The sequence below is a fragment of the Ursus maritimus genome, unplaced genomic scaffold (genome assembly GCF_017311325.1).
Source record: "Ursus maritimus isolate PB19 unplaced genomic scaffold, ASM1731132v1 scaffold_10, whole genome shotgun sequence".
NCBI lineage: Eukaryota > Metazoa > Chordata > Mammalia > Carnivora > Ursidae > Ursus > Ursus maritimus.
This window is the reverse complement of record NW_024423344.1, coordinates 44,454,788-44,468,192: the sequence shown is the minus strand read 5'-3', so window position 1 is coordinate 44,468,192 and position 13,405 is coordinate 44,454,788.

Here is a 13,405-nt window from a genome sequence, read left to right as displayed (position 1 = left end):
TGAATATGTATCAGGTTTAGACTGCTTTAAGTTCATTTCTCCCCTAGTTCTCGAACTCTAGAATTTGTAGTTTGTGTTCAAATTAGGTGATATGCCTTATGGCTTATTAGAGTAATCCATAGGCTTTGGAACCAGAAGGCTTTGAATCACACACTCTACTCATTGCAGTTGATAGTAGTTGATAGTAATACTAGTAAGGATATTATTAGAGTTACTAGAGAAAATCTGTTTATGATGTTAGAAGAATAAGTAGTAGCCAGCTTTTGTTATCATATATAACTAACATCATCTCTGTTATTACTGAACCAGTGTCATTAATTTAGGAAATTCATTATCTCCTTTTAAGAAGTGCCTGGCATATAGAAAGTACATAATGTGTAGTTCTTATTCTGATTATTATTGGCTTTTCATTTCAAAGTCAAGAGAAGAAGCTGCTTACCTCTAAAAATCCTGGGTAAAACAAGTTTAAGAAACTCTGATACTATTATGTCTTGCATTTTTTATTTCCAGGGATTATAAACGATTTCTAAAAAGTCCCCTTCTTTTATGAAATGTTTGGATAGCAAATATCAAACTTCTTGAAAATAATGAATGTTTTCTATTAGGGTATCCTTTATTTTTTCAATTAATTTTCTTATACTTGCTAATTTACAGATAATTAGAACTATAATAAAAATATTTCACATATGTATTAATAATTTAGTATTCCTCGTGTAGTTCGTTACTTTAGTTCATTCCGTTCTTCAAAATTTGACATTTGTTTCTCTGGAAACAAAAGTTGAGACATGGTTATGAAGTGGGGACAGCTGATTTGAATTTCTGGCAGACAAATTCACAAATTCACGTTTAAAACGCTGCTTGGCAAAACTTACCATTCTACCTTTAGCTGAGATCATCTTTTCTCTAAGTGTTTTTTGTTTTTGTTTTTGTTTTTCCCCCATTTCTGGTGTGTGTCTCAAATTTGGAGTATAAGACTAGTACCCAGGGACTATTTCAAATTCCTAAAATTTATTTAGAAAACAATGTAACATTTTAGGCATATTTTGCTGCACTGACAGATATCCATAAATTAAGACGTGCTTCCTTTTTCTGCTTAGCATTGTAACCGTCTGCTTAAAAAGTGTTGATTAAATATGATATTGCAGGTCCTTCATTAAATGAGACACGCGAGTTTCATTTTGGGCTCCAGTGAACAATTCTGAATGCCATTCAAAGTGACAGTTCAGGTCTGTTCTTTTTTCCTCACACCCATTTGTAAAACGTTCATGTTTTTGAGATGCTCTTCAGAGAGAAAGAATCTAGATGGGGTGAGGTTGACTGCTTGCTCGCCCTTACAATGCAGCAGCTGAATAGACAGCTTTCTACAGTCCTCTAACACATGGTCTGTCTGCTTTATAAGCCACCAGATTGATTAACGGATCCCATGAAGTCCTAGTAGAATAAGGAACTGCAACCCTTGTGTGTAAATCAGGGCTTGACAAGCTGTAAATATGAGACATATGGTGTCTGCTTTATAGCACAGGCTTTGGAGTTCGGCAGAACGGGGATCATATCTTGGCCCCTTTTATTTCAGTTTGACCTTGGGAATATTTATGTTCTGGGTCTCATTTTCTCCAATTGAAGAATAAAGATAATAAAAGCTACCTCACAAATTGTTTGACAGATTAAATAAGCTCATATGTGTGTACAGTGTCTGATACTCATTAGCACCAATCAAAAATAACCATTTTATAAAATGTGTTGCCACTCCTGAGGCTGGCTTTGTGTTGCCACAAGTGATAAAGGCATTTAGCTTAGCAGCTCTACCCTGTACAATGCCTGAAAAAATCAAAACCAAACATGACTTTTTTTTTTTTTTTTTTTTTTTTTTTTAGGAAACCCGTCCTTATTAGTGGGGTAGGCCAGTGGTTTGCAAGTTATCTGCCTTAAAACCCACAGCGTCTCTGACTTCACACCTATCTACCAGCTGTGTTGTTATGCTACCTTGTCCCAATCTTCAGTGTGTGCCTAGGAAGTTTTCTCAGAGTTAGTTGTCACTTATTTGGAACATGGGTTCCAGTCCTCTTGAGTAGGGCCCTGACAGATGGCCAGACTTAAATATCCCTCTTTTTCTAGAAGACCGTTTTTTAACCTTTGCCCCAGCTGCTGGCTAAAATCTGGATTTCCCTTGGCTCTATCATAATACCCAATAAGCTTAATCTTGCTGTAGAATTAGGATATTCCTACCATCCTGGCATCCTGGGCAAGCTGGACCATACCCAAAAATACTGGAACTTCGATCGCTGCTCATTTCTATGGTCAGATGAGTTTTCTCGCTTACCTCTTTGCTTCTCATTCTTAGCTGCTGTCCTTTGACAATGGAAGATGTGATTTAGAGTGAAAGTACTTGTGATAAGCATTGTTTGCTCTCTGTCCCACAGCAAGGACCCCTTCTTCCTCACTATCATGATCCTGTTTTTGTTTAGATCACAGTATGCCCAACTTTGAGTGTGAATTGTTAATCATAGTTCCTCTGACTAGTGATTGTTTTAGATGCAGACATGTAACCCAGTTTTTACCACTTAGAGGTAAGAGGAAGACCATGGAGAGACTTTTGGAAAGATGATTCTTCCTGATTTAAAAAAAGAAGAAAAAATCTATATAAGGAGACAATACTTTGTCCTCTCTACCACCCTTTCAGTTTTGAATATTATCCTGGAAGAGGTTCTAAAACCTGGATCTGAGGCACTGATTTTTCAAACATTAGGTGATGAACCTGGGAATGGAATTCAAAGCAGAGCTAGAACAGACAACACAGGCTGGAGCCTAGGTTCTTGAAGCTATCACTGATATAGGGAAGAGCCAGACACTGCCTAACTCTGCGGTTTCTGTTAGTATCATTTTACCAAACTCTGAATCTGATTTTCAGTTATATTTAGCCAGAAGAGCCTAACTGATTCAAGTGATATGCATAGTAATCACTGAGAGTTCATTTTAAAAATTGTATTAGCATGTAAGTGGTCTAACCCTTCTTTGCCAAAAGATCCACTAAATCAGAAATTTCCTACTTTTTCAATGACAACTAAGCAAAAAAGAAGTCAGCTTGAGATTTTATTTTATTTTTCTTTATTTCATTTCACTTTTATGTGCTTCCTTTCTTTCCATAGGGAAGAACATTAATTAATTCAACAGTCACTTCTCATGTCTTCAATGTAACAAGTAAATGCCCTTTAGGAGCAGATAATTGACAGGGAAAGATGAAAATTGCTCATAAGTAACTATAATATAGAGCAATATAGGATGAATAAGCAATGAAAAGTAAGATGTGGGTTTATTGAAAGTGGAAAGATTACTTCCATTAAACCCTTTCTAAACCACATATCCTAGAGAAGAGAAATGGGCATCTTGAAGTAATGGAACTGATGAAAGTTTTGAAGTGGGGGAAAAATCTGAGTTTGGTTACCAGAGGAATGACCATACACAAGTTAATAAAACTCTGTTTTGAAGTTTACGTATTTGTAAGATGAAGATAATCACACCTTATTCAAGGAGTTGTTGGTAGTTTGAATCATACATATGAAACCCTAGGGGGCATGGTTGTTATTCCATATATTTTAATTATTACCTTCTTCTTGGATGTATGGAACAAATGTTTTAGGGTAAAAAGAGTCATTGTCTTGTATTTGAATATTGCATTTTCACAAATGCATCCAGTTTTTTTCCTTAACCTTAAGCGGTAGGCAGTAGAGTTAGCATCATCTATAATATGAGAAAAGGGGATGTAGGTGCTGTGTCGCTTCGTGAAAAGTAAACTAAATGAGAACCCATATGACGTGAATCCAGTCTTATTTCTGTATAAACCTAGCCCATGACCGTGGGCATGTCATGTAACCTCTCATGTCCACACAAAAAACACACTTATCTCTTTATAAACTAGAGTGATTCAGCCATGTAAACTCAAATTCCCTCTATAACTCTTTGGTTGCTAAAATGAGGTAGCCTTCAAGAACATAGGACCTGGGACTGGAACTCACATACTCTGATTTTCAGGCCAATATTTTTGAGGGGGAGGACCTTACACTAGTTATAGGTGAAGTGATAACTTAATTAAATAGGATTTAGACCACTGCACAAAATGGTCCCACATTCAGTGTCTCTAATACAAATTAATTATCCTTCTGCCACTTACAGTTTCAGATTAAAAGAATAATTTACTACCCTATATAAAAAAATCACTAAATTGATTAAATAAATTGATGAAGCTAAGAAAAAGGATTAGACATCCCATCAGCAATGAGAACAACCAATGACTAGAACTTGGTCTAAAATACCATCCTCCGGCACTGGAGGAGATAATGCTAAGTGAAATAAGTCAAGCAGAGAAAGACAACTATCACATGATTTCTCTCATCTATGGAACATAAGAACTAGGAGGATCGGTAGGGGAAGAAAGGGATAAAGAAAGGGGGGGTAATCAGAAGGGGGAATGAAACATGAGAGACTATGGACTATGAGAAACAAACTGAGGGCTTCAGAGGGGAGGGGGTTGGGGGAATGGGATAGGCCGGTGATGGGTAGTAAGGAGGGCACGTATTGCATGGTGCACTGGGTGTTATACACAACGAATGAATCATCGAACTTTACATCGGAAACCGGGGATGTACTGTATGGTGACTAACATAATATAATAAAAAATCATTAGAATAAAAAAATAAATAAAAATAAAATAAAATAATATACCGTCCTCTAATAAAATGAAAAAAAAAAAACCTTCTTGGATGATTAGTTGGATTTAGGGACTAAAAGGGAAAATATAAGATGAGGTTGGAGTACCTTGTATGGACAGAAAATAAGGACATGGTTGAAAAACAAAAATGCAGGGTCATGTGAAAGGAGCACAAGAGTAAAACTGAAAGAACTACCAGTGGACAACGCTGAAACAATTTGAGCAATACAGTAAGTAACATTTATTTATAATAACATCTGTAATGAACTGGATTACAACACAAAGAATAAAATAAACATCTGTAACTCCATACTGATATAAAACATAAATGAAAAAATGAATAGAGAAGAGATAAATCTTCCATATAGAAGTACTCCAGATAATTTATGTTGGCAGTCCTCCTACAGTGGATTAGGCATTGGAGCCAAATCCTGCCTCCCAAACACCTGTATACCAACCCTCCACTGGCATGGAATGTATGCAGTGACTTTGCTCTGAAGACTAGAATATGCAAAGGTCCAGGGAGTGTGAGGATATAGTGGGAGCTGCCAATAACTTCGTAGTAGAGGAAGCTGCCAAATACTACCTGGGCTAGGTGACCAAGGTTTATATCAACAGTGGTAAGTCATATTGATATTATGTATCCCTGATATGATGGGATCAGAAAGGCACTACATCTGTATGATGCCTCCCCAAACACAAAAGCTCAGTGTAACTGTAAGGACAACATCATACAGACCCAAATCAAAGAACATTCTAAAAACTATCTGAGTAGTATTCCTCAAAACTTTCAAGGTCATGAAACTGATGGAAAGACTATGAAACTTTTTTTTTTAATTTAAATTCAATTAACCAACATATAATACATCATTCATTTCAGATACAGAGTTCAAAAATTCATCAGTTGCATATAACACCCAGTGCTCATCACATCACGTTCCTTCCTTAATGCCCATTACCCTGTTATCCCATCACCCCCCCAGCAACCTTGTTTGTTTCCTATAGTTAAGAGTCTCTTGTGGTTTTTCTCCCTCTCTGATGACTTCCCAGTTTTCCCACCCTTCCCCTATGATCCATCGTGCTGTGTCCTATATTCCACATATGAATGAAACCATACGATAATTGTCTTTCTCTGAATTATTTTGCTCAGCATAATACCCTTTAGTTCCAACCAAGACTGTGAAACTTTTATAGACCAGAGGAGGCTAAACCATGATGATTAAATGCAATGTGGCTCCTTCTAAAGGATGCTGGCATTAAAAAAGGACATTAATGGTCAAACTAGTAAGTGAAATAAAAAGCCTAGAATTTAGTTAATAATGTGCAAGTGTTGGTTAGTTGTGACAACTGCTCCTTGGTAATGTAAGCTGATAACAATAGGGTAAACTAGGTGAATATATAGTAAATCTTTATGTAAATCTACATCTGTTTTAAAATTAAAAGTTTATTAAAGAGAGGAGATTTGTAAGTTATCATATTCATCTCTAATACTTTAATTTTTAGGAATATAATACTGAAAAAGAATTGTATTGTATAACTTATGAGGAAACATGCCCTCTTTTTTTCTATTGTTTTGTGTCTGTCCTTTTATGTATTGTCACTTTACCAGCATAAGTGTATTTGAAGGCCACCAATTTTCACACATGCAAAACATCTTCTTACTCCACCAAAAAAGGCAGATGGACTACTTATTCCTACAGCTGGCCTCGACATGCCCTTTGCTTTTATTTATTATTTTTTTTTTAATTTTTTTAAGATCTTATTTATTATTGGACAGAGAGATACACAATGAGAGAGGGAACACCAGCAGGGGGAGTGGGAGAGAGAGAAGCAGGCTTCCCGCTGAGGAGGGAACCCGATGCGGGGCTTGATCCCAGAACTCTGGGATCACGCCCTGAGCCACATGCAGACGCTTAACGACTAAGCCACCCAGGCACCCCTGTCCTTTGCTTTTAATAAGTAACTGGCTTAGGGACAATTTTGCTTTTTTCAGTTTGAAATGTTTGTGTGTGTGTGTATGTATGTGTGTGTGTGTGTGTGTGTGTGTGTGTTGTTTACATATGTATGTATTGCAGTTATCCAAGCATTTTAATTTTCACCATAATTTCCTGGCCACTAGTGTCATATCTTAGCAATTTTTCAGCTACAATATATTAATAATTTAAATACTATGGCTGAAAGAATTTATGACATGAATTCTTACTAATGATGCATTTTCCCTTACCAATATGATTAGTTAAAACATTAAAAAAAACTGTCAAAAGTAATCCTTTACAAAATAAAATATTTTCAAAAGGAAATCTAAATAATGCTATGTAACTAGTGTAGAGCTAGGAAATTTAGACTTAGGCCTTAAGGAAATGCCTTTAGTCTCCATTTCTTGGCGCTGTTGGGAACCCCCACATGTAACGTGTCATAGTGTACTCTCGTTTACTTTTCATTCGATCTGTGCAGGGACATAGGTTGTATTGTAGGAGAGGGATGTTGTACCCTTGCCCCTTTCTTTTTTTAGGGCATGAGTGAGAGTGACCTTTCAAGTGGGGGAGGTGGGCAGTCTAGGCTTGGGCATTAACTGCTTGGGTGAGCTGCACACCAGTCCTGGGAATGCCAGCTGCCCAGTGGTGCTCACTCACACACAGCCCATGGGAAATGCAGACTGTGTTGCCATCCAGTTGAAGAAGGTGCAGCTGCCTGTCAGAGCTGATGCTGTCAGGCAGTGGACAAGTCTGCTGACTTTTCCTCAGCAACCTTGACTTCTTTTCACTTCACTAAATTAATAAATCATTTCAAGTATCTGTGCTGCCATAGACTTAACGAAACATATGGAACATGTTGTTGTAGAGCTGGGGTTGAATCTGGCCTCTTTAAGTTACTATTTTATAAACCACTTAGAATCCCTGAGATTTGGTTACATCATACGCATTAGGAGACCATTCATAGATACCTCGTATTGCTCTCTTGAACGTAAAGTGAGACTGTATGCATGTGCATATGTACACATACACTCATATGCACACATTTACAATTTAAATTTAAGTAAAGTGGAGTCAAGTGTTTGTTGTTGAATTTGTACAATTTGCCTAAATGACAACTAAAATAGTTACTCATTTTATGAATAATGAAGATAAAGCGATTTTTTAAGTCATATCTTCAAGGAACTGAGTATGACATATGTAATCTCCATCCACAAACGCAAATGTGGATGATTTCTTCATTTGTTATGATTAAACATAATCCCCACCTTTATCCTATCTACTTCAATTATAATAGAAAATTATTTATTCTTTGGAGGACTCATTGTTTTGGATCATGTCAAGTTTGGGGGAATGGAGTGAAATAGGATTATTGTGATTGTTTGTCAAATTATATGTTATCGTTATGTGTTGACCCAGTCTTTTGGTACATTCAGATCTGAAATCCGCTCCTGTACAGTGATTTTGCAGAAATTCTTTTGCAACCCAACCTAGTTTTGTCCTCAGGATCTGCTTTTTCCCCAGTGCAGCTGGCCAGTCTTATTGCTTAGTTGCCTAGCCGTGACACTAATGTACCCCAAAACATCTCTACCCTTGTCTATCTGAGAAATCTCTTTCTAGCTTATCACCAATAAAATGAAAATATTGGAAGACTTTTCTTGCTTCTTCAGAAATATTCTATGTCTAGAATTGTTTTTGCCCATCCTTTATTTCTTTTAAAACCTTCCTAATGCAGGTGCCTGGGTGGGCTCAGCCGGTTAAGCCTCTGGCTTTGGCTCAGGTCATGATCTCAGTGTCCTGGGATTGAGCCTCTGCTCAGTGGGAAGTCAGCTTCTCCCTCTGCCCCTCCCCCTGCTCATGATCGATTTCTCTCTTTCTCTCTCTTTTTCTCTCTCTCTCTCTCTCTCTCAAGTAAATAAATAAAAATCTTAAAACAAACAAAATCTTCCTAGTGAATGATAAAAACTTGGTGCTTTCAAAGACAACAGCTAGAAAGAATGCAGTCTAATTCTTCAATGTATCATAAGTCTTTCAGTTAACACCTTGAAACTATTACCAGCTTGAGAGCTGACAAGGAATTAGAAAAGATGCTTCTAGGGAATTGAAAAAGATAAACATAAGTTAATATCTTAGATGCGCATTTTACTTATTTATACATGTGAAACCTTAAAGCAGTCATGCAACTAGGAGCCTTGAGATTGCTTACCGGCATACAGATAGTTAAAGAATACTTGAAGGTAACTGGACAGCACATTTGAGGAATGTAGAGAAACACTGAAATTTCTCATATATGTGTGGATGGCTCAAACATATTTATTTTATATAATTTGATTTTTGGCAGGAGTTTCTAAATAAACGTGTCATTTTGGAATAAAAATGAATGCTTCCCACTAGCTATATCTAATGCCAAATATCAAATTAAAGAAACTAAATTTAGAGAAATAACCAACTTTTTATTTCATAATCTGGCAAAAGTACAATAAAATCTACCAACATAAAAGAAGAAGGTTGAAGTTCCTGACAGGGATTATAATTAAGCAGCAGCATATTATTTTGGTGAAGGAAGAAAATAAACATACGCAGCCTCTGTATATCAAGAAGAATGCATGTCTGTGGAACAAGATAAATCTGCACTAGAAATTACTGGCAAAGGAAGAAGCCTGATATGACAATTAAATTTAGGAAGTTAAAATGTGCAAAAAGCAGAATAAAGTCAATAGTGACTAACAATGGGAAACAGAATATGTCGGCAATGAGTGAATGCTCTCTGTGGAAAATATTAGGAGGTTATTTCCTTGAAATGGAAATGTGAAAATTAGAAATTAAATTGCTTGACCCAAATTGTCAGCTTCCCCAGTTAGGATGTAGGCAGTGAAAGAGACATTGCATTTGACATTTCAGAGGTTGTTAGTGTCCCTAGAGACAGCAATTGCAGTGCAGGTTCTAAAAAGGAAGAAGTATTAATTAGAGTGTGGTGAAAAGGAAGAACTCTCAGGCACAAAGCCATGGGAGGAGGCAGGGAGGCGAGGCAGAGTGCTCAGACTTCTTGGTGAGCCTGGTCAGGAAGGGAAGGAGAACAAGGGCATCTTTAAACCCTCAAGGGCTTAAAACTCTTTTATTTTTTTAAGATTTTATTTACTTATTTATTTGAGAGAGAGAGTATACTCAAGAGTGGGGAGGAACTGAGGGGGAGGGGGAGGAGAGGGAAGGAATCTCAAGCAGATTCCTCGATGAGCACAGAGCCCATACCCAGGGCTGGGTCCCATGACCCTGTGATCATGACCCAAGGGTAAATCAAGAGTCAGACACTCAACCTACAGAACCACCCAGGTGCCCCAAGGGTTAAAACTCTTTAAAGAGTTAACGAGTCATCCATTTAGAAACTTTTGAATTTGGCCATCAGATGGGAGAATCTCTAGTGTTAAGGAAAGGATGCAAATTAAAAATCAGTCAAGAGTGATGTGAGTAAAGTCCTAGCAGAGGTGGGATGGGAGAGGGAAGAGCAGTCGCCTTTGGAAGGGTCAATGTAATGATGACAACTCAAAAGATTTTAAATGACTAGAATAGTAGCATAGAGAATTTCAGTCTTTGTGACCTCTATTTTCTCTTGGAATTGACTATGTGGGCGTATGTCATCACTTGCAATAATCTGGCCATGTTCTTTCAGGAAAACAATCTGTAAATATTGGCAAATATTTGAGACTCAATACTTGCAAGGCTTCTCAGGGTCCTGATACTCAGAAATCTTAGTTTCCTTTGGATGAATATTGAAATCATTCCAGGATATTTTTTGCATAATGAGTTAAAATAAAAATATGCTGAATAAAAATAGAATTTTCTTGTGATTCATATACCACTGTGATGTACAAACTTGTATCTGAACAAAATGGTGAATATGTGTAGGAGGAATGGGGGAAAGGTGATATGAAATCTGTAAGTTATAATACTTGGGTTCCTTTCCCAAACAACACTGAATGAAAATATTGCAAATGGAAAAGAATTATAGTAAGAAACATAACTAGTTAGCTTCAGATGATCAAAAACAGTAGTTTCATTGTAGAAACAGGTCATCACCTATAAAATGTTAAAATGGCTAAATATATGGAAAGATAATAGCCAAGCTTATGAAATTTGCTTTCTTATTTCAAGAACCATTATACTAAGTTAATGTTTATTTTCAATCAAAGAAACTACAAAAATATGAATTTCAAAGTATTATAATCAAAGTAGGAAGGTTATCCCCAGACCTTAGCTATGAATTTAGAAAGTCAGATTGAATTCGTGTTAGAATTTAAAATTATATCCATGTTATATGCTATATTTTTAATTGCATTTCTACTTTAAAAAATACAACAGTTAAGTTCAAGCAAGTAAGTTTTAATATGAAATGGAAAGTAGACATTTTGCAGCTCAGTACTTCCAACAACATGCAGTGATTGAATTTACCTCATATCATCAAAGTTAGGAGTGACCACGTGATTTACTTGACCCGTGAAGGTGGGGTTGGATACCTGCCCCTTCTTCCTGGAAGCATGGTTCTCCACTCACTCCTTCTGGCAGGAGCTGGACTGGCTCCATGGAGGACAGCTGCCTGGGAGAGTAACCAGACTTCAAGTGGACTTTATGTATGGAAGAAATAAACATTTGATGTGATATGCTGATGTGATTTAGGGATAGTTTGTTACTATAGCATATACTAACGTATCTTAACTTATACAAGATCATATTTAATATTTCCTTTAAACATTCTGATGTCAATTTTATATAATTGAAGCATAAATGAGAATATGTGCTTAGATTAGGTTATTGGGATCTCTAAGCATGGTATACATGAAAAGTGATGGAGGTTTTCTTCTATCAAATTAATAGATGACTGTATTCAAATTAAAATAGACGGAAAGGGATATCACTATGTCTGTGATTCTATAGTACCTACAACTTGTACAGTATGAATGTCCAGAAAGAAATCGTCTCATAGTAGGGAAATCATTGCAGGTTTCTTGTTTCTTCTTTGAAGGTTAGGAACAAAATTTATCATCTGAATCATTTATCAGTTTATTGAATCATACTTCTATAAGCATTTTTAAATGTCTAAACTTTGGCAGGAGTTTCCTACCATTCCCTTGATTCTCAACAATTACTGATCTCAAGAAAACCTAGTAAACTTAGTTTACTAAAGTAACTTTATCTGACAAATAGGAAAGCAAAAGAAAATTCAGATTGCAATGGTTAATTGTATTGCCACCTAATTATTTTGCTATAGGAAGGAGTTCCTACCACCAGCCAGGTAGTACTAAACTAAATAGTGAAATAAGCTGGCTCGAGGACAAAATGAAGAGCATGTCCTTTCATACATCATAGATCCTTTCACACCTAGATTTTCCGTCATCCGCCTCCATCTAAACTTCCTTTAGACTTCATTATAAGCAGTGACTCTACATTTCCATGGTCATTGTATCTTTACCAAATACAGGCAACCTTTTTAAATTAATGAGATGGATAATGTTTCATGTGTTTCTCCTATTCTCTGTCATTAACTTTGGTGATTCTTTTGATGCTTGTGCTCCACAGAGCCTTGCAAATATCTACTTCCTATTTAAGAATTTCAAATAGAAAATATGAGTACCCAAAATATTAAATAAAGAAATGAGTTAAATACAGTCACTGATTTCAAGGATGGTAGAGTCTACTCGGGGTAGGGGAGTCAGGCAAACAGATTACAGCATGACACGCAAAGCCACATTATGAAGATATGCAATCAGTGATGACTGAGCACAGAGCGAGAACATCTGACTTACAGTGAGTAAAAGTTTCCCAGATGGGATAGCGTTCAGTCTTGAAAATCAAATAGATATTAATCAGATGTAAGATAGAGGAAGGGCATGTGATTTGGAGAGCAGTACTATGTAAAAGTCTTAAACATCAAAGAATAGAGTATTTACAGACCCTAAAAGGAAGACAGCAAGATACATGGATGGAGATAAGGTCATGGCAGGAAAGCAAGCTGGAGAGGTAGGTAAACTTTGGATCGTGACCAATGTTGTGTATCATGAAAAACGCCTTAGACTTTTACCCCGTATAATATGTAAAATGTTTGCGTATAATAAATGTTATAAAACTATGAATTCTAATAAATTATTTGTTGAATTAAATTCATATATATAAATTCATATATATATCTGTAGACTGAATTCAGTTAATATTCGCTCCTTGTAAGGTATTTTCCATCGGGTATCTCTTAACTTTTTCTTGAAAAGAAAAATAGTCTGGTTCAGCATGTTTGAATAGTAGAGAACTTTCCAATCAATTGCATCTTACCTGTGGAAAATCCATTATATTGTAAGGTTGGCAGTATCTTAAACATTTACCTTAGTTACCATAGGTGAAAGTGAAAATCAGTGTGCTAATAGAGCGACATGGTGATTTTCTGTCAACCATGATATATGATTATTATGAAAGTCAGGGAGATAAATACAAAATATCAGTTCCTTAACGGAAATAGCTGAGCAAATTTTAAATTCATGAACTCCCATGGATATTATGTTGCTTGGAATTATTTATGTGAATATTATGGTGTCCAAGTTTCATGATAAGTGGTTACTAAAAAGCCGAGTTGCACCTCTAGCCAGTTTTTGGTGTGTGACTACATTAATCTTGAAAGTGGGACTATATTAATCCTTCTTACACTCTTCTCAGCAAAAAGAAGAAATGTGTCATCCTCAAAACA